Below are 23,313 nucleotides of genomic sequence, written 5' to 3'. Positions count from 1 at the left end.
ACAAATTAGTTATCCACTTCAAATGTCCTAAAGGAATATATTAAACTCTTTGTAAAAAAGACTGAATAACTTGCTGGAGAGAGATATGAAATTCTTCTTGCCAATAATTTTAGTGGTATGAAAATAAAACAAAGGCAAACACTTTACAAGGGGTTCCCTGATCCTGTAACAGCTTGTGCAGAAGATCAGTATAAATCCTGAAGAAATGGCCATTTCTCTGGGGGTTTCCACTGATCTGCCAAATTTATGAAAATGATAGCCTTGAAAGTATTTTGCATTGAGGCAACACCAATTGTTTTTTACTAAAATTAACAGGACAAATTTCCTCTCTTTTGTATCTTAAAGAAATAATATTGTAAGGTCATTGCAGCTCTAAAATAAAGACAAAAAGGAATTGAGAGAAATTATTGGCACAAGGAATTTCACACCTCCCTCCACCCAGTTATTCAGGTTTCTATACAAAAAGTATACCATATTCCGATTTGTTTTCATTTTAGTTTATTCATTCAAAGGATGTGGGTTTTGCTGGCAAGGCCAGCATTGATTTTATTTTTAATTTATTTTATTATGCAATAATCTACTGTGTTATTTCTATCTGCAGTAGCTTTGTTTTATATTCATTCCATAAGGATCGGAGGGAGATCTTTCAGGTTTTTTAGGAATTTCTCATTTCCACAAGGCAAAACAGTTACCATCAAGATTATCACAATTTCAGAATTCAAGGACACCAAAAATATTTGAAGCTCTCAGGGTTGAATTTTATTTCAATCTTTGAAATAGTGGATAACTTGGAGATCTTTCTTTCCAATCTTACCACAAGCTCTCCTAGCTCTAATTTTTCTGGCCCTTCCTGCCAGCAGGATCTATTGGTCCTGCTGCAGGTGATTGCTTGCAACGGGTATTTCAGTGGTGGGATTGGTGAGCCATGCAAAATGCCATAGACATCAGTGAGACAAGAAGATCCCACTGGCGGCCTATGGTGAGCTGCCTTTGCTGCCGGAAAACACACTGCAGGGAGGCCAGGAAATCCCATCCTCAGTTTATGACATTAATCAAAAACTGTCTTGTATCTTTCTTCAATAGCAGGTTGTAACTATTTAGATTGTTTTAGAATATAATAAGAGTGATAAGAATGGAGAACAGCTATCAGAGGAGAAAATAAATTTTTTTTGTTTCTGTTGAGTGTTTACAATATGGAACTTGATTTGGTGGCATAATAATTTACCTATGTCACAAAACATTACTACGGGTAAGATTATTAAGTCACTCAGCATAATATTAATTGTTAAAATTTAACTTTATTATTAGAAGCCAACATCTTACTTTATTATTGTCTTGGTCGCATAGTAAAGTGGGTGAAGTTAGAAATAGGGCACAGAATGGAAAAGATGCAAAGGTAGTGGAATCAGAAGAAAAATATATTAAGTTTCACAATTGAAAAAAAGAGCTTACTTGCGGCAAAAAGTTGAGACCTTGAGGCTGGCTGTGGGGATTGAACGTGCATGTAAAAACACAGGTTTGGAATGTCTAGATCCTTGTAGGAGATAAGACCTTTGGAGCCTTAAGATAAGAGACAGACGATTACAGATGAATGTGAAAAACATTATGTAATGGTGTGATGCTCACATGAAAGATACCTGGCTGATCAAGGAAAGTGTGCCCAAACACAGGGCTGAAGGTGGCTGCAATAAGGGAGGGGTTAATTAGGTAAAGCCAGAATAAAAGAGGGCTCCCGATCAAATTACTGTGGTGCTGAAATCAAGAACAAGAACAAGAACAAACAAGACCACAGCCAAGTGTTACAACTGGGATGGAAGGAGTGTGCAATTTAGCTAGCCTGACAACACCACAGGTTGCACCTTTCATTTAAAAGTTTAATTCACTCACTAAAGTGGCCAATTATTTATCTTCGCTGCTGTTAACCCCAGAATAAAAGAGACTTTAACCAGGCATCTTTCAATAAACTCAGATGCTTGATTATAAAACAAAACATGTTGCAAGAGCTAGTACATGCACAAATGTACTCTGGAAGTCTAACTATCTGTCCCTTTTTAAAATACCCCAGCATGCGTACGCGTGCACGCACACACACACACACAAATTTTCTGCAATAGCTTTGATAGGTAGTATCTTCCCAACACAAGAGTTGGGGGGAGACAGAGAAACAGAAAAAGCACACAGATACCAAAAGCTCTAAGATTAGTCATTGTGTGCTCCTTATTCAGTCATAATGTGGAAACGTATATAGCTCACATTAGGCTGCAAATCACAGTCTGAGTTTATTTCTGTAGTTTACCTGAAAACTTAATAAACTTGTACTGATTTTATCTCATTCAAGTAGCCTGAACTGTTTGCAAGTCCTTTCCCATAACAATTAGATTCACCACCCTCAAAATCAAAATATATATTCACACTTGTCTTTTACTATTGCAAGAACTTGCAGTGTTATTTCCATCTGTAATAGCTCCAGAGGCAGACCTACAGTGAAACACATCATGCCTAGGCACAGGAGCCCAACCAATGTTGGCCTGTGGCTTTGGGGCACCAATTAGAGCGTGAGAGCTCTGAATTTGCTGATAGGGTTAAGAAATAGAAATGAGCCTATCAGCAACCAATGCAGAGCAACATCGGGCTCTGATTGGTGGCGATACCTTTGAGTGGGAAAACAGTGTGCAAGATTGTCCGGTGACTTTGGAGGAGAAAACAGACAGCAATAACGAGGATCTCATATTTTTTAAAACAGCAGCAGCCTAGGTTTTTTAACCAAGGCTGAGAAGGCCGCATAGCCAGGCAGGCAGCCTGAGCCAACATCGAGGTCGTGAGCTTATCTTGGGGGTTGCTAACTTGCGAGGGCCAAGTGAGGAGGGCAGGTGCTGACTAGTAGTCATTGAAAGGAGCAGTGGAAGCAGCATTGATGAGTAGAGGTGAGGTGCAAGGGCCGAGAAAGTGCTGGTGGTTGTCGAAGGAAGCGGAGTGACTCGACCAGGCCGTTGCTCAGAAGGGCTGGGCAACAAGCCGAGAGTGAGCTGACGAGGCCAGATAGCCAGGCAGGCAGCCAGTGAGCCAGCAGAACAGAAAAGTCATTGAGTGAGCAGGGGTAACTTGAACCCCAGCCAGGACTAAGGAGGCCTGTGCAAGCATGGACAAAGCCGAGCCCTCACCATAGCCAGGCAGCCAGTGAGCCATCAGAACAGCAAAGCCAGGGGCAACTTGAACCCCAGCCAGGGCTGAGGAGGACTGGGCAAGCTGGGGCAAGGTTGAGTCCATACCATAGCCAGGCAGCCAGTGAGCCAGTACAACAGCAAGGTTGTTGTGTGAGCAGGGGCAATTTCAACCCTAGCCAGAACTGGGCAAACGAGGGTGAGTCCAAGGCCATACCATAGCCAGGCTTGCAAAATCTCACTAACTGTCCCGGCTGGAGACAATTCACACCTCTTTAACCTGTGCTTAATCATCTCTCCACTCACATTGTCTGCACCTGTAAAGACTTGACTACCTGTTAAGACTCGCATTCCAACCATTATCTTGTAATTGAGTTTGTGTCTATATATGCTGTTTGTGAACCGAACTCTTCACTCACCTGATGAAGGGGCAACGCTCCGAAAGCTCGTGCTACCAAATAAACCTGTTGGACTTTAACCTGGCGTTGTGAGACTACTTACTGTGCCTACCCAAGTCCAACGCCAGCAACTCCACATCAGGCAGCAAGTGAGCAGCAGAACAGCAAGGTCATCGCGTGAGCAGGAGCAACTTGAATCCCAGGCAGGGCTGAGGAGGTGTGGGCAAACAAGGGCAAGGTCAAGGCCATACCATAGCCTGGCAGCCAGTAAGCCAACACAACAGCGAGGTCATCGAGTGAGCAGGGGCAACTTGAACACTGGGGCTGAATAGGGCAAAAAAAACCTGCTCTTTCAGAAAATTAAGTTGTTAAAATCAGTCAATTTGAAGCAACACTATCAATCTGGCAGTCAAAAGTGCAGAAAATTGAAGGCAAGAGGACGAAGCTTGGCAAAAAGACAGTTAGTCATTTTACTTTAAAAAGTTTTAAGTGTTGAGCAGTGTACAAACTGTACATTCATCTTCATCCACTTAAAGTATGGGTGAATTATCTAACTTGCAGGATTTTACAGCCTCGCTCAACCCGAGACCTGAAAATCCCACCTGAGGTCAATGAACCTTTCCATTGTCTGCCCCTCGCCCGCTCCAATTCCCGTGGTGGGTGGGGCGGTAGAATTCCAGTGGATGACTTTGACTTGCTGATTTCCAGAGATACTACATTGCCTGAAAAAGTTGAACAAGAAGTTTAAGAACAAGAAGTGGACTCTGAAATAGGAATGAAATTGCAAGATACTGCTCAAGCTCATTCTTCTGCAGCTGAAATGAAGAAAGAAACCTACCCTGAAGATATTGCCTCATGGCCAAAACCTGTTCCACTGTGTATGATTGAATATTTTGTAATAAATAGATTTTTGATTTGATTGATTGTCACATGTATTAGTATACAGTGAAAAGTATTGTTTCTTGCACGCTATACAAAGCATACCGTTCATAGAGAAGGAAACGAGAGAGTTCAGAATGTAGTGTTACAGTCAGAGCTAGGGTGTAGAGAAAGATCAACATAATGCGAGGTAGGCCCATTCAAAAGTCTGATGGTAGCAGGGAAGAAGCTGTTCTTGAGTAAGTTGGTACGGGACCTCAGACTTTTGTATCTTTTTCCCGACGGAAGAAGGTGGAAGTGATTATGTCCGGGGTATGTGGGGTCCTTAATTATGCTGGCTGCTTTGCCGAGGCAGCGGGAAGTGTAGACAGAGTCAATGGCTGGGATGCTGGTTTGCGTGAAGGATTGGGCTACAAGACCAGAGAATATAGGTAATATGAAAACATTGAGAAAAGAATTTGAAATTGGAGGCAAAGAGCAGGTTAGAAGTCTTCATGAGTCCTATTTTCTGAGGGTGAAAAGAAATGGCATGACAAAAAAGAAATATTGGTTGATTTTTTCAGAAACCTCTAAAGCAGCCTACTGGATGTTTGCAAATTATTTCCTGACCCTAATAAAGGGAAACACGCATTCATCAACAGGTACTCTAACTGTAGAAATGTTGGAAGAGATCTTGCTGATCATGAAGCTTCCAAAAGTCATATTAAGGCTTTGTGTGCATTCATTTAAATATGTAAATCAGCTGGAAGAATTGATTCTGTATTATCGGCTCAGTTTGAAAAGGAGTGTTCTTACTGGAGGGAAATACTGAGATGTGTTGTTACAACTGTCAAACTGCTGTCTTCCTTGTGACTTCCTTTAAGAGGACATGATGAGACATCGGTGTCAAGTCGAAGAGGTAATTTTTTAAACCTGCCTTGAATATCTCAGTGAATTTGACGAGCTTCTCAAAGAGCATTTGAAAAGCTATCAATATTGTGGCTCAAGGAAGACCAATTTTTTAACAAATAGAAGCTACAATGAATTCATCACTATAATGGCAGAGCGACTCAGAAACCAATTCACTAATGAAATTAAAGATGCCAAATACTATTCCATAATAGTTTTCTCAACACCAGATGTGTCATGTGGACCAATTAACATTCATTTTAAGATATATGACCCACGATGGTGAGGTTTCAGAGCAATTTCTCTGTTTTGTCCAGCTACAATTACACACTTCTGAGTGCCTGGAGACAACTGTTTTGGAAATCATTGCAAATTTAGGTTTGGACATCAAAAGTTGTTGTGGGCAGAGCTTCGATGATGCTGCAAATATGGCAGGAAAATATTCAGGTCTACAAACAAGACTGAACAATGCAAGTCCCTGTGCACTAATTATCCCACGTTCCAGTCACTCCTTGAATTTAATCTATAACGCAGCAGCTGAATCATGTCAGGCAGCTTTGCATTTTTCTGACATTGTTCAAAACATGTATGCCTTTTTTTTGGTTTCCACGCATTAGTGGAATATGCTGCAATCGCGCTTGGAGCAGGCACATGGAGAACATTTGATAGTCAAAAGAATTTGTGACACCAGGTAGTCCACTCGTGCAGATGCTATTTTGGCTTTGAAACTGAACTTTGTCGATATAAAGGAATGCTTATCAGACATTGCCACATCAAATTCAGAGAAACCTCATTTCACAGCTGAAGCAAAATCCTTAGCAGAGAAGTTTGAAAGATATAATATTGCAGTTTTTACTGTTTTGTGGCACGGTTTACTTCAAATAATCAATGCTGTCAGCAAATTGTTGAAAAATGTTGATAGAACTTTATTGAATACTTCGCAATTGTTGGCCTCAGTTTGAAGTTTTGTTATGGAAGTTCAAAATGACTATATCTCTGGTGAACGTTATTCCTCTCTATTGAAAAGAGTTAAAAATTATCTGCAAAGTACAATGAGTCAGGAACTTTTGACAAGTTCAGCAATGCTGATGATCGAAAATGCATCCTCATAAGATTTTATTGATGCTTTTGTGAAGAAAAAGTGCAGAAGGAAAGCTATTTCAATTCCCATGGATTGCAAACAACTGGTTGACAAGAAAATTCTAAAAATATGGCCCTCTTCCATATTTACTTGTTTAAATTCTGTTTTTCAAATAGGATAATTATTTGCAGGTCTGATATCATTGCTATTACATGCAGGCAGTTATAATCAGTGAGTAACTGCCATCCCCCATCTCTCTCAATACTGGCCTTCAGCAAGTCTCTTTTAGGCAAAGAATGGAATCCTGCCAGATATTTGCCATCAAAGCCACTGTTATTGGACTTGGGCTCAGTGGACTCCACTTGATTGGAGTATTTGCTCCTGCACTGGACTTTTTCAGGCTCATTCTGTCATACACTGGCCTGTGCTGTGCTGCAGTCATATTATTGGCTGATTTCTCCATCTCGTTGCTCTTCAGCCAGTTCCACATTTGCTCAAGACACAAAGATTGCAATATTGACTATTTTTACCGATATGTTGGTAACAGGCAGGCTTGGGTTTCAATTAATCAATTACAGGCTTGTTTTCACAAGTTAAAAAGCACTAAAGCAGTTAAGCAGTGATTTGTCATTTGTGTATTTTTTTGTATTTTTGCAGCTTGCATTGTGGATTTGAATTTGAATTCATCAATTGCAGACTTGTTTTCATTAGTTACAAAGCACTGAAGCAGTGAGCAATGATTTGTGTACTTGTACTATTTTTGGATTCCTGTCACTGGCATTATTGATTTGAATTAATCAATTACTGGTTTGTTTTCATAAGTTAAAGGGCACTGAAACAGTGATTTGCTTGGGAGCTTAAAAATGCTTTTCTGTATTTTTGTGGCTTGCATTGTCTGAGCTAAGGGTGGAAATGGTCAGGAGGGCTTGATGGTATTTGGGACGGGGCTTTACATCACTGGTGGGCGGGTCTTGACATCACCGGGGTGAAGTGCCATGTCACCAGGGGAGAGGGGGGGGGGGGGGGCCATGACAGAGGCAGAGCCACTAAAAGTATAATCCGTCTATGAATAATCCTGCTTTATATTAGTTCCACAAGGTTCTGTGGCAATTCTTAATGTAGTCAGGAATTTCAAATTTCCACAAAGCAAACAAATCACTATCAAAATAAGTGCAAATTACTGACACAATTTCAGAGTTAATGGACACCAAATATCATTTGATGCTGTCAATTTATGACATTAATTGAAAAACTTGATTGTGCTAGTGTCTTGTAACTCTTCAGTAGCAGTACATATCCATTTAGATTGGTTCAGGATATGATATTTGACATATAATGCAGAATAGCTATCAGGGAAGAGGTTAACTACACTAAAATTATCACAATTATTTTTTCCTTCTGGTAAGCATTTCCAATATGGAACTTGATTTGGTAGTCATAATAACTATGTCACAAGACTTGATACAGACTTTTGGTTCTGTATGAGCTTATCTACAATTTTGAAGTACTCGAAGTATCAAAAATGGCAACTGTTATCATAAAAAGGTCTTTGGTAGAATTTCTTTTATTAATTTGGCCAGAAGAGCTGTGTATTGTTTCACTTGTGAGGGCAGACATGTGCAAAGTAACTCACAACTTTCCATTGTGTGTATTTGGCAAACAATTTTTCATGAAGACAACCATTGTTAAATAGGAAAGGTTTAGTTTTGAAATGCTAAATAAAGAGCAAGAAATTTGAGTACAAGATAAAACTAGCAAAGAATATAAAAGCATACAGTAAAAGCTTCTACATGCATAAAGAAAGAAAAATAGGAGATAAAATGAGCTTTGCTTTCTTGAAGAGTTAGACTGGCAAATTAATAATGGGAAACAAGAAAATGCCTTTGAACAAGTATTTTGTATCATCTTCACAGTAGAAGACAAAAAAAATCTCAATAAAAGCAGAAAATCAATAGGTAAAAGGGAGGGATTAAACTAAAACTATCACTGGAGAAAAAAAATTGGAAACCAAGTGGAACTTTTGAATGTATATATGATCAAACAAATTAGATGCAGCAGGAGGCCACGTGGACCTTTGAGCCTGCTCCACCATTTAATAAGATCATGGCTGATCGGATTGTAACCTCAACCCCACATTCCTGTCTATCCTCAATAACCTTTCACCACTTTGTTTATCAAGAATGTATCTAGCACTGCCTTAAAAATATTCCAAGACTCTGCTTCCACCACCTTTTGAGGAAGAATTCCAAAGTCTCATGACCCTCTGAGAGAATACAAAATTCTCCTCATCTCTGTCTTAAAAGGATGAACCCCAGTTCATGATTCTCCCACAAAGTGAAACATCCTCTCCATATCCACCCTGTGAAGACTCAGGATCTTAAAGGTTTCAATCAAGTTTCCTCTTACTCTTCAAAACTCCAACGGATACAAGCTTAACCTGTCCTACTTCTTCTCATAAGACAACCTGCCCGTTCCTGGTACTAGTCTAGTAAACTTTCTCTGAACTACTTCCAAAGTATTTACACATTTCCTTCAATAAAGAGATTAATGCTGTTCACAGTATCTTAGATGTGGTCTCACAAGCACTCTGTACAACTGAAGCATAATCTCTCTATTTTTGTAATCAATTCCCTCACAAGAAATTACTTACCAAACCTGCATACTAACCTTTTGTGACTCACGCACAAAAACACACAGATCCCTCTGAATCTCAGAGCTCTGTAATCTATTTAGATGATAAGTTTATTTTTCTTCCTCCTCCAAAATGGACCATTTAACATTTGCCCACATTATACTCCATTTGCCAGATCTTTGCCTACTCACTTAAATTATCTGTGCCCCCTTTGTAGCCTCCTTATGTCCTGTTAATTTACTTTCCAACCTATCTTTGTGTCATCAGCAAATTTTGCAACTATACCTTTGGTTCCTTCACCCAAGTAATTTATATAAATTGTTGAAAGTTGAGACTCCTGTGGCACACGACTTGATACATCCTGCAACCAGAAAAATTCCCATTTATGTTAACTCTGGTTCCTGTTAGATAGCCAATCTTCAATCCATGCCAATATGTTACCCCTTTCACCATCAGCTATTATTTTATGCAATAATCTTTCATGAGACAACTTATCAAATGCCTTCTGAAAATCTAAATACAGTATATCCACTGTATTTATCCACAGATCATGTGACTCCTTCAAAGAACTCCAATAAATTGATTAAACAAGATTGCCCTTTCACAAACCATGTTGACTCTGCCTGATTGCCTTGAATTTTTCCAAGTGCCCTGCCATAACAGCTTTAATCATGGCTTCTAACATTTTTTCTATGACAGATGTTAAGCTAACTGGCTTGGTGTTTCCTGCTTTCTGTTTAAATCCCTTTTTTGGATAATTTGTCATTTCCCGATCAAATAGAACCTTCCCCAGATCAAAAGAATTTTGGAAAATTGAAATCAATACCTCAACTATCTCACTGGCAATTTCTTTCAAGACTCTTGTATGAAGTCCATCCGGACCTAGGGATTTGCTAGCCTGCGGCTCCAACAATTTTCTCAGTACCACTTCCCTGGTGATCGTAATTTTTCTGAGTTCCTCCCTCCCTCCCGTTTCCTGATTTACAGCTATTTCTGGGATGTTACTTGTATCCTTGTGAAAACAAATGCTAAATATCTGTTCAATTCATCCATCATCTCCCTACTTTCCAGTATCAATTTCCCAGATGTACTTTCTAGAGGATCAACACTCACCATAAGACCATAAGGCATAGGAGCAGAAGTAGGCTATTTGGCCCATCAAGTCTGCTCTGCCTTTTAATAAGATCATGACTGATCTGATATGATCAACCCTCAAATCCACTTTCCCACCTTATCCCCATAGCCCTTGATTCCCTTACTGATTAAAAATCTGTCTATCTCAGCCTTGAATGTATTTAACAACCCAGCCTCTACAGCCTTCTGTAGGAAAGAATACCACATGTAGACTGCCCTCTGAGAGAAGAAAGTCCTCCTCATCTCCATCTTAAATGGGTGATCCATTGCTCTGGAATTATGCTCTCTGGTCCAAGACCTTTGCATAAAGGGAGACAATCTTTCACCTTCTACATTGTCATGCCCCTGAGAATCATTTTGTTAACTATTTTTTTATTTAATATCTGTAGGAACACTTACTATCCATCTTTATATTTTAGGTATCTCTCTCTCTTACTCTATTTTTTCTCTCTTTATTAATCTTTTGTTATTCTTTGCTGTTCCTTAGTTCTGTCCAATCTTCTGACCTAGCACCTGTATTTGCACAATTGCATGCTTTTTATTTTTGTTTGATACAATCTAACTTTTTTAGGTAACCAAACTTAAGGCGGCTAGTCCCCTGGACCTGATGGCTTGCATTCTGGATTCTTAAAAGAAAATAACTGCAGAGATAGTGGATGCAATGGGTGCAATCTTCCAAAAATCTCTATGTTCTGGAAAGGTCCCAGAAAACTGGAAAACCACAAATGCAACGTCTCTGTTCATGAGAGGAGGGAAACACAAAGCACAAAATTATAGGCCAGTTAGCTGAACATCTGTCACTGATAAAATGCTTGAACATATTGTTAAACAGGTAGTAGCAGGGTGGCATGGTGGCACGGTGGTTAGCACTGCTGCCTCACAGCTCCAGGGACCCGGGTTCAATTTCAGCTTTGGGTAACTGCCTGTGTGGAATTTGCACATTCTCCCGATGTCTGCGAGGGTTCACTCCAGGTGCTCTGGTTTCCTCCCACAGTCCAATGATGTGCAGGATAGGTGGATTGGCCATGGAAAATTGCCACTTAGTTTTCCAAGATGTGTAGGTTAGAAAGATTAGCTATGGTAAATGTGTGGGGTTATGGGGATAGGGCGGGGGTGGTGGGCCTGGGTAAGGAGCTTTGTCAGAGAATTAGTGCAGACTCGATGGGCCAAAAGGCTTCCCTCTGCCCTGTAGGGATTTTATGATTCTGTTCTATGATCTAGAAAATCATAATTCAATTAGGCAGAGACAACATGGTTTTGTGAAAGGGAAATTGTGTTTGAAATTTTATTAGAGTTCTTTGAGGATGTAATAAGCAGGGTGGATAAAGGAGAAACAGTAGATGTAGTGCATTTGAATTTCCAAAAAGGATTTGATAAAATGCCACATAAAAGACTACTGCACAATGTAAAAACTTATGTGTTGGGGGTGACACAATTGCATGGATAAAGGACAGGAAACAGAGAGTTGGGAAAAATGGGTTACTGTCCCTTTCACAAACTGTAACTAGTGGAGCGCCACACAATCAGTGCTGGGGCCTCAACTATTTACAATTTATATTAATGACTTAGATGAAGGGACTGGCTGTATTGTAGCCAAATTTGCTGACAATACAAAGATAAGTAGAAAAGCAAGATGTGAGGAGAATACAAAGTGTCTGCAAAGGGATATAAATAGGCTACTTGAATTGACAAAAAAATTGGCAGATGGAGTATAATGTGGGAAAATATGAGGTTGTCCACTTTGATCGGAATAGAAAAGCAGATAATTATTTAAATACAGACAGACTATCAATGCTGTTATGCAAAGGGATATGGGTGTCCTTGCACATGAATCACAAAAAGGTCAGCATTCAGGTACAGCAAATAACTAGGAAGACAAAAATGTTTGTCTTTATTGCGATGGTGTGGAGTATTGGTGTGGTGTAAAGTACTGTGTACAGTTTCGGTGATTTCTTTTAAGGAGGGATATGCTTGCATTGGAAGCTGTTCAGAGAAGGTTCACAAGACTAATTTCCGGTATGAGAGATTAGTCTCAGCTGAGGGCACCTGTGCCATAAAAATGTCAGAGTTTCCATTGCAATACACGAGTCCAGCTCGTGTCACCAGGCAGTCAAGGAAATGTACTGACATCCCCAAACACATTGGGGAACATATTTTGAAAGCAAATGCCAGAATGTTGTAGGCACAGCCTAATTGCTCAGCCAAGGCATGGTTACAGGAGCAGACAAAACACATGTTGTTCTGGGAAGATGCCAAGGCCACTACTGGCCCATATGTTACAGGTACATCCATGACCAGAACAAGAAACAATGCAACTAAATCACAATCACCCCAGTAATGGTGGAATTGCTGGTAAATGGACACCCTTTGAAAATGGAGGTGGACACAGGAACTGCAGTTTTCATTATCGAGGAGCAGAAATAAGGGGTGGAATTTTCAGGCCATGCTCGCTCCAAGGCTGGAACTTCCCACCCGAGGTCAACAGACCTTTGCATGGCCCGCCCCCTATGATTCCCATAACAAGCGAGACAGGAAAATTCCGCCCATGATTATCTTCAACCTGGTATTTAACATCTGACTTTACAGCACACAAAGGCCAGTCTAGCCACCTACACAGGGAGACCATTGAGAATCAGAGGCACTACAGTGACCAATGGACAACAGTCAGCCTGACTCCCACTCATCGTTGTGTGGGGGCAAGGACCAAGACTAATGGGGAGAGATTGGCTCCAGCGAATCAGGCTGAACTGGTTGGAGATCTTCTGGATAGGCATGGGAGAGTGGTATAAAGTCATCAACAGATATCCTGAAGTTTTTCAGGAAGAACTTGGGAAAATAAGAGGGGCCCAAGCCAAAAGTTATGTTGACCCATATGCCACGCCTAAATATTACAGAGCAAAACCTGTTCCTTACTCCCTGCTAGAGAAAGTGGAGACCGAACTCAGATGCCTGGAAGATCTAAGCATGATAAGACCCGTGCAGTTCACCGAGTGGGCAGTGCCCATCATTTCTGTCTTTAAGCCAGACAAGTCGGTCTGTATCTGTGGAGATACCCAATGCCCAGGATCGAGGACCTGGACACCAATTTAGAGGGTGGCTAGGCATTCACTAAGCTGGATATGAGCCATGTCTATCTTCAACTCGAACTGGATGAGACATCCCGGAAATATGTTACGATCTATATATACAAGGGCTTATATGAATATATTTGCCTGCCCTTCAGGGTCTAATTGGCATGTGCCATTATATCAGCCACGATTGTATTAGATAGTGGAGCAGGTTTGAGGGGCTAGATTGCTTACTCCTGCTGCTAGTTCTTATGATTTTTATGATATTCCAACAGATGTGGAGAACATACGCCAGGAGTTACCCAAAATGGCGGTATACTTAGAGGCGCATCACAGGAACTTCAGAACAAGAGCACTTGGTGAACCTGGACAAAGTCTTGAAGAGATTTTCGAGAGCTGAAATGTGCCAAAAGAGGGATAAATGCGTTTTCCAGTGAAGTGACTTACTTGGGTTATCAGGTTGATGTGGAAGGTTTACATCCAGTAGAAGACAAGACAAAGACCATTAAGGTGGCAGCAACTCCAAAAAATACCACAGAGTTGAAATCCTTTCTAGGATTCATAAACTACTATAGGAAATTCATTCCAAACTTGACCACTTTACTGACTCCCTGCACATCCTGCTGCAGAAGTATTAAAAGTGGTTTTGGGAGGCTCCTCAGGCTGAGGCTTTCAATAAGGTTAAACAACAGTTACTGTCATCCAATTTGTTGGCTCATTTTGACTCAAAGAAGGAATTTGTCTTGATGTGTAATGCCTCTCTTTGCGGGAGCAGTACTTTCGCATTGCTGGAGAGATGGAACGGAAAGACCTGTAGCATACACATCCAGAACCCACTCAGCTGCCGAGTGAAGGTACACATGAATCGAGAAAGAAGGTTGGTGGACATATTTGGCATAAAAAAGTTCCATCAGTACGTCTATGGCATATGTTTTATAATGGTGACTGACCACAAACCTTTGCTCGGGCTCTTTAAGGGGGATAAGGCCATTACCCCTATTGCCTGCACCCGGAAACAGTGTTGGGCCCTGTTACTTATGAATGTCTTTTAGATCACTGCCCTGGAACGCAAATAATCAACGCTGATGTGTTGAGCCACCTTCCGCTGCCCATAAGTCTAGTTTCTCTGCAGGGTTAGAGGAAGTCATAACAATTTTGACTTTTTTAGAGACCGTGCCAGTGTCCGCAAAACAAATTAGGACCTGGACACAGAGAGATCTAACCCTTTCCAAAATAAAGCAGATGAATGATGGATTGCTAGGGCAATCTCAGAAGAGATGAAGCCGTATTTGACTAAGAAGGACAAGCTCAGTGTTGAGGACGACATAATTCTCTGGAGGTCCTTAATAGTTGACCCTCGCCTAAGGCAGCATTCAATACTTCTGGAACTACATAATGACCCCCCTGGGATATCAAAAATGAAAAAGCTGGCCAAAAGCAATGTCTGATGGCTTGGCCTTGACTCTGACATCACGGACCTGGTAAGACAGTACAACTATGCCAGTGGAATCAAAAATCTCCCTCCCTCAGTCTGTTTGCACCCCCAGGGGTGGCATGCAGGCCATGGGTGTGAGTGCATGTGGACTTTGCCAGGCCTTTTATGGGCTCCATGTTTTTGATGCTGGTTGATGCATACTCAGAATGGCTAGAGGTACATTGCATGAGCTCCACTACTTCCATGATATGAGTGAGAAGTTATGATAGAAATTCTGTATGTACAGGATACTAGGAGTCCTGGTGTCCAACAATGGTACCACCTTCACCAGTCATGAGTTCCAAAACTTCATGCTTTCCATTGGCATCAAACATTTCAAAACTGCATCTTACCACACATTGTCAAAAGAGCTCATGGAACAGGTGGTGTAAACATTTAAAACTGGCATGTAGAAACAGCTGGCAGCATCTTTAGAGACCAAACTTTCACATTTTTTATTGATTATAGAACCACCCTGCATACAACAGCAATCGATCCAGCAGAACTGTTAATGGGGCGTCGGCTTCGTATGAGACTAAGCCTACTATTTCCAAACATGGCGGGGAGGATGATGTCTAGACAAGAGAACCAGAAAAGAAATTATGACTCCGCAAGAACAGAGAGGACTTTCAGAGTGAGTGATCAGGTTTAGAATTTCGGGCTGGTCCCAGCTGGCTCCTTGGGATCATAATGGAAAAAATTGGGCCTGTGTCCTACAAGATGAAAGTCCAGGGTAAGGTTGTGAGGAAACACCTGGGCCACTTCAGGAGCAAGGAGTCCACCCAGAACAGGCTTTACTGGCTGTGGAAACGGCCGCCAGCAGCATAGAGCAACAACTTGAAGCTGACCCAGTGCCCGTCCCACCGAGGAAGCACGTGACCTGAGTGGGACAAAAAGGAACCTGCGTCAGTGATACTTCAGCGCTCCCTCCCCGATTCGGTTCACGCCACCAGATCCAGCACAACTCCCAGCTAACCTTGCCAGCCACAAAATTATAGAAAGGGGTTTTCGATGGGGTTATTGGGGAAGCTGTGGACCTGAGGTGGGAGCAATGTTATAGCGGCCAAGAAGGACATGGGGAATCATCTAAAGATCTCTTGTGACTTCGTAGAGTATGAGTTTTCTTATTAAGCGAATGGGAACTTGCCCAATAGGAAATGTGCAGCGGGAGTTTAAAATCTGCACTCACAGCCTGGACCGGGCATTGTAGGTCCAGAGCTTAGAACTTGTATTGTTGTAAGTCAGGGACGCAGCTTTTTCTTTATGTATAATCAAGCAGTGTGATATGACAAGACAGGCCTTGGCGTGATTATTACAAGTGGAAAGTGGAGCTGATCAGGAAGTTCAGCCATAGCTTGCTGAATGACAAAGCAGGCTCAAGAAGCTGTATGGTCCAACCTTGCCCACATTCCTCATGTTATGTCATTAAGTTTTCAAAAGTAGGGTTAAACATGATTCAGTAAATCTGTAAATTTTATATTTTTTATTTTTTTTATACTTTTCCAATTCAATCAAAACAAGTCCAATTCAGAGTCTCAACAAGTTGAGATATTTCCGATCCAGGCTGGCAAGACAGGGCAAGCGACCAAATTACCCTGTCCTGGGCCTGATCTACATGTGCCAAGCTGATTGGAGGAGGGAAAGCAATACCTCCTCCAAGACTTGAGCTCATTTGCATCTTAGCCAAAAGGCCGAGATACCGCTTTTTAAAAATTGCTTCATATGAAACATATGAAGCTTCAATGTAACCTAATGACCTTAACCAAGCGCAGCATCCTCTTCATACTACACTTGATCTTAGCCAAAAGGCCGAGAACGTGTAAATACTCAATTCACGGTAGCACAGTGGTTAGCCCTGTGTGGAGTTTGCACGTTCTCCCCATGTCTGTGTGGGTTTCCTCCTCCCACATTCTGAAAGATATGCTGGTTAGATGCATTGACCCAAACAGGCGCCGAACTGTGGCGACTAGGGAAATTTCACAGTAACTTCATTGCAGTGTTTATGTAAGTCTTACTTGTGACTAATAAATAAACATTTTAACTTTTTTCGTCAGGGATCAATGAAAAGTATTCTTAATTTTCACTTAGAATTTCCTTCTTTTGAGTGTTGCCAGACTTAAAACAAAATAAACTTTAATTTCAAAAAATCTTAATGGATTTACCTGTTGAACATGAGGATTAACACGTCTGGTATATTGCATTGTTGCTATCTTTGCTGCAGATATTAGCTGGAAAAAAAAGTAACTTTTGAGAAAACCAGTTTTTAAAAATGAGCTATTTGGCAGAAACTTTAAGCTTAATGATTCACACACAGCTGCCTCACAGAATTTGAAGTTGCTTAATTCAAATTAGGATAATTAATTTTTAACATTAAAAAACTTTGAACTATTAAAGTACTTGATTTTTGCACTTCTGTAAAATCAAACATGTACTTACGGTGCACAAGAATATTTGCAGGAAAGGGTTATTATTCCTGACATACTTCAAATGAAGAACACCAAGCCTCAACTTTAAACCCACAACAACAGATAGGAGGAGGTTAAGGTGGAGGTGGAGGTTTAAAACCTTAAAAATGTAAAATGGAAGATGATTCCGCTGTGTACTCAGCTTATTAAACAGCATGGAGCACATTGTGTGTGTCCAATCTGAGAGATGGAACATTTCATTAACATATTTAAATCAAGTTCCCACAATGCAGTTAGGAGCCTGATTTAACTTCACATTCAGATTTTCCAAGGCTCAGGAAATCCAGCAGCAAAATGGCCAGCTCCAGTAGGCAAGTGCTTTTTATAGCATTTCTTATGGGTCAGGAAAAGCAAGAGTTCTTCTCTCAGCCTAGCAAGGAAGCTTCTGGCCCACCCGCTGCTAATCACAGCCTCTCTCTCGCCTCTACCATGATTAGCATGCATATGCACCTCACCCACCCAGCATAATTCATAGAAATCATAGAAACCCTACAGTGCAGAAGGAGGCCATTCGGCCCATCGAGTCTGCACCAACCACAATCCCACCCCACATATTTACCCGCCAATCCCTCTAACCTACGCATTCCAGGACTCTAAGGGGCAATTTTTTAACCTGGCCAATCAACCTCACCCACACATCTTTGGACTGTGGGAGGAAACCGGAGCACCCGGAGGAAACCCACACAGACACGAGAAGAATGTGCAAACTCCACACAGACAGTGACCCGAGCCGGGAATTGAACCCGGACCCTGGAGCTGTGAAGCAGCAGTGCTAACCACTGTGCTACCGTGCCACCCTAACCACTGTGCTACCTGCAGCTTGCCACATGATCATCATATCCCCTGCCCTTCCAAACTCAAATTATCCAATCTACTCACAAGGGCCAGCCCACAAAGCCCAATTTTCAGCCTGCCCCACAATCACCAGCCCCCACTCACCCCACACCTTTTGACCTGCAAACCTAATGCAGCATCCACCCTTGCCCACCAATTGCAAGAAACCCTCCCTAATGGTCCCAAGTAGAGGATTCCTGCCACTGGTTTTTCCAACTGCACAGTAAGAGTTTTAACAACACCAGGTTAAAGTCCAACAGGTTGATTTGGTAGCAAACACCATTAGCTTTCGGAGCGCTGCTCCTTCGCCAATAAACCTGTTGGACTTTACCTGGTGTTGTTAAAACTCTTACTGTGTTCACCCCAGTCCAACGCCGGCATCTCCACATCATGTTTTCCCACTGCAGGCAGCCAGTCTGTCAATTAGGCCAGTTGCAGAGTGGAAAATGAAAGAGAAAGAATTATAATGAGTCCTGCCAATAAATCCAATACAACCTTGATGTATTTAACCTTGTTGGGTTTTTCATACAACCAAGCTCCTTCTCACCTTCCCGCAAATACCATGGCCTTCATGTTCAAAGGATTGTTGAGTTTAATGGCAATATCCCATAACTGAATGACACTAAAATGTGAGTCCTATATTTTCACGAATGCAATAACCAGAGACATTTAGAACTTCGGATCAGCAAGAATGTTGAATTTTAGTCTTTGTATTAGATCATTGCACACAGCATTCCCAGTTAGGTGTCAGCTGTGGCTTAGTTTCTAGCACTCTTGCCTCTGAAGCAAAAGATTGTAAGTTCAAATCCCATTTGTGAATCTTAAGTACAAAATCTTGACATCCAGTGGTGCTGTCTTGCACACAAGACATTAAACTGTCCATTAAAAGATCCTGCGGTATTATTCTTCTGTCCATTAAGAGCAGAGTTCATCTTGGTGTACTGGCCAATAATTATCCTCAACCAAACAAAACCAGATTATCTGGGCATTTTGATATTGCTATTTTTAGGAGTTTCCTCTGTTGGCAAACTGGCCTCCCTGTTTCCTACATTATAACAATGACTGCCCTTCAAAAATATTTATTGGTTGTAATTCACTTTGGAATGTGATTAGTCAGGATAGTTACTACATAAATGGAAGCTTGTTCTTTCTCTTTATATATACATAGAACATAGAACATTACAGCGCAGAACAGGCCCTTCGGCCCACGATGTTGCACCGACCAGTTAAAAAAAAAACTGTGACCCTCCAACCTAAACCAATTTCTTTTCGTCCATGAACCTATCTACGGATCTCTTAAACGCCCCCAAACTAGGCGCATTTACTACTGATGCTGGCAGGGCATTCCAATCCCTCACCACCCTCTGGGTAAAGAACCTACCCCTGACATCGGTTCTATAACTACCCCCCCTCAATTTAAAGCCATGCCCCCTCGTGCTGGATTTCTCCATCAGAGGAAAAAGGCTATCACTATCCACCCTATCTAAACCTCTAATCATCTTATATGTTTCAATAAGATCCCCTCTTAGCCGCCGCCTTTCCAGCGAAAACAATCCCAAATCCCTCAGCCTCTCCTCATAGGATCTCCCCTCCATACAGATTTAGACAGACACTGCAAATGAATTACACACTTAGTTTTGCACATGGTTTCTAAATACAGCTTATACATTAGAAAACGTGCTCTGCAAAATTTGTTATGAGCCAGAAAAGCATAACTGAATGAAAACACTTGCATTATGGCCATGCAATGCAGTGTCCAACCAGTGTCTGCATTGTGTTACTAGCTTCAACCAAGTTATTTGTAGAGGTGCTTTAGTAACTGAACATTCTGAGAACAGAGAAAGAAATAAAAATGAACTAGACTTCTCAATTCTAAGTGCAATTGTGATGTCTGATATGTTGTTGGGGGAAAAAACATACGTTTGAGTGATGGTCCCTTTAAGAACTAGGTTTCCCTGAAAGTTTTCTTGTTTTCAAAAAAAAGCTTTCTGAGTAATTGATTGTGTAACCAGGCTGCCAGGGAGATAAGCAACAGTGGAAAAGGGTCAACCAGAAGTCAGTTATCATGGTGAGTAAGTTCCAGGTTCATGTTTAAGAAACTTAATTATAGTTTAGAACAAACCAGTTGCAGGGCACATTTCTTTTAAGCAGGATTTAGGATTTGATACAGTGGTGAAAAGGATTTTTAAAAATCTTGTTGACTGAAGAACTCTACGAACAGTGAATTGAATTTCTGAGATAGCCAATGTGAGACGAGAGAGAGGGAGTTTTAGATACAAGAATCAAGAGTTAAAGAGCATTAGAACCAGAGTTCCAACCTGAGGCGGCAGTTCTTAAGATGCTAGCCATGCCTATGTTGAACAGGAAATCTATAACAGTGAGTCAGTTGAAGGAGATTTAGAACATAGAACATAGAAAAAATATAGCACAAACAGGCCCTTCGGCCCACAAGTTGCGCCGGTCACGTCCCTCCCTACCTAGGCTTATATATAGGCTTACCTATAACCCTCAATCCTTAAAAGTCCCATGTACTCATCCAGAAGTCTCTTAAAAGACCCTATCGAGTTTGCTTCCACCACCACTGACGGCAGCCGATTCCACTCACCCACCACCCTCTGAGTGAAAAACTTACCCCTGACATCTCTTCTGTACCTACTCCCCAGCACCTTAAACCCGTGTCCTCTCGTAGCAGCCACTTCAGCCCTGGGAAAAAGCCTCCGAGAATCCACCCGATCTATGCCTCTCAACATCTTGTACACCCCTATCAAGTCACCTCTCATCCTTCATCTCTCCAAAGAGAAAAGACTGAGCTCCCTCAGCCTATCCTCATAAGGCATGCCAACCAATCCAGGCAACATCCTTGTAAATCTTCTCTGCACCCTTTCAATCATTTCCACATCCCTCCTGTAATGAGGCGACCAGAACTGAGCACAGTACTCCAAGTGGGGTCTGACGAGGGTCTTATAAAGCTGCATCATTATCTCCCGACTCCTGAACTCAATCCCTCGATTGATGATGGCCAGCACACCATACACCTTCTTAACCACCTCCTCTACCTGCGAGGCCGATTTAAGAGTCCTATGGACCTGGACCCCAAGGTCCTTCTGATCCTCTACACTGCTAAGAGTCTTACCCTTGATATTATACTCCTTCATCCCATTTGACCTGCCAAAATAGACCACTACACATTTATCCGGGTTGAAGTCCATCTGCCACTTCTCCGCCCAGTCTTGCATCCTATCTATGTCATGCTGCAGCTTCTGACATCCCTCCAACCTATCCACAACACCACCAACCTTCGTGTCATCGGCAAACTTACCAACCCATCCCTCCACTTCCTCATCCAGGTCATTTATGAAAATGACAAACAGCAAGGGTCCCAGAACAGACAGATCCCTGGGGCACACCACTGGTGACCGACCTCCATTCCGAAAAAGACCCATCTACAACCACTCTCTGCCTTCTGCAAGCAAGCCAGTTCTGAATCCACAAGGCAACAGCCCCTTGGATCCCATGCCCTCTCACTTTCTCGAGAAGTCTTGCATGGGGGACCTTATCAAACGCCTTGCTGAAGTCCATGTAAACCACATCTACCGCTTTTCCTTCGTCAATGTGTTTAGTCACATTTTCAAAGAACTCCATTAGGCTCGTAAGGCACGATTTGCCTTTGACAAAGCCGTGCTGACTACTTTTAAGCATACTAAACTTCTCTAAATGTTCATAAATCCTGTCCCTCAGGATCTTCTCCATCAACGTACCAACCACTGAGGTTAGACTCACCGGTCGGTAATTTCCTGGCCTATCCCTATTCCCTTTCTTGAATATAGGAACCACATCCGCAATCCTCCGGAATCTCTCCCGTCTCCATCGACGACGCAAAGATCATCGCCAGAGGCTCTGCAATCTCTTCCCTCACCTCCCACAGTAACCCATCCGGTCCCGGCAACTTATCTATCTTGATGCTATTCAAAATTTCCAACGCATCCTCTTTCTTAATGTCCACATACTCAATCTTTTCAGTCCGCCTCAATCCTGTAGTACAACCACCCAGGTCTTTTTCCACCGTGAATACCGAGGTAAAACATTCATTAAGCACCTCTGCTATTTCTTCCGGTTCTGTACAGACTTTCTCACCTTCACCTTTTATAGGTCCTATTCCTTCGCATCTCATCCTTTTACTCTTCACATATTTATAGAACGCCTTAGGGTTCTCCTTAATCTTACCTGCCAAGGCCTTCTCATGACCCCTTCTGGCTCTCCTAATTTCTTTCTTAAGTCCTCTCCTACAAGCCGTATACTCATCTAGATCCCTATCATCGCCTAGCTCTCTGAACCTTTTGTACGCTTTCCTTTTCTTTCTCACTAGGTTCAGCGCAGCTTTCGTGCACCACGGTTCCCGTAACCTACCAACACCTCCCTGTCTCATCGGAACGTTGTCATGCAGAACTCCAGACAAACATTCCTTGAAAATCTGCCACCTTACTTCAGTACTTTTCCTCGAGAATGCCTCCTTCCAATTTACGCCTCTAATCTCCTGCCTGATGACTTCATATTTCCCCTTACTCCAGATAAACACTTTCCTAGCTTGCCTGATCCTATCTCTTTCCAATGCTAGCGTAAAGGAGATAGAGTTATCCCCAAGATGCTCCCCCACTGTGAGATCCGACACCTGTCCAGGCTTATTAGCCAGTACCAGATCGAGTACAGCCTCTCCTCTTGTAGGCTTATCCACATGCTGTGTCAAAGATTTGAAGGGATAGCCTTGTCAGAAGAAAGCAGAAGGCTCAATAATTCTCAACTCTTACATGATTTTTTGAAACAGTACTCAGGTCAAGTGGTTAATCTTCCAATTTCTGATAAGTATCTGACTTGAGATTATTGGAGTGTAAGTCAAGGAAATTTGAGATAAAGGGCGGGATTCTCTGGCCGTTCACAGCAGCAGGATTCTCCCTTCCCATTGCAGTGAACAGAGATTTGGCTGAGCGCCAAATTCTCTGTCCTCTTTGGCAGCGGCGGCGGGGCATGAACGGCCAGAGAATTCTGGCCTTGAAGTTCATTTGTACCTGACATACCTGACTATTTAAGATAGTGCATGGTAATTAGTGTTTACATTCTTTGATTTTGGTGTTGGAAAGTTCTTATTAATTAAACCATGAAGCCTGTGGCTTTATTTTTTTAGTAAATACATGAGTTTTCAGATTGTTAACATATCAAACATGTTACTAGCTTCTTCCATCATCATAACACTATGCATTGACTCCTGTTATAAAAGCATACACATGTGGACATTGTGAGGACA

General features: G+C 41.8%; 1 pseudogene; it reads right to left on the bottom strand.

Annotated features, from left to right (window-relative positions):
• Positions 1-16,331: 16,331 nt before the first annotated feature.
• LOC144504213 (U2 spliceosomal RNA) lies at positions 16,332-16,536 on the bottom strand (annotated as a pseudogene).
• Between the last annotated feature and the right edge of the window lie 6,777 nt (positions 16,537-23,313).

Source organism: Mustelus asterias, chromosome 14 (genome assembly GCF_964213995.1).
Source record: "Mustelus asterias chromosome 14, sMusAst1.hap1.1, whole genome shotgun sequence".
In the NCBI taxonomy this organism is placed as follows: Eukaryota; Metazoa; Chordata; class Chondrichthyes; order Carcharhiniformes; family Triakidae; genus Mustelus; species Mustelus asterias.
This window is presented reverse-complemented; position numbering and strand designations above follow the sequence as displayed.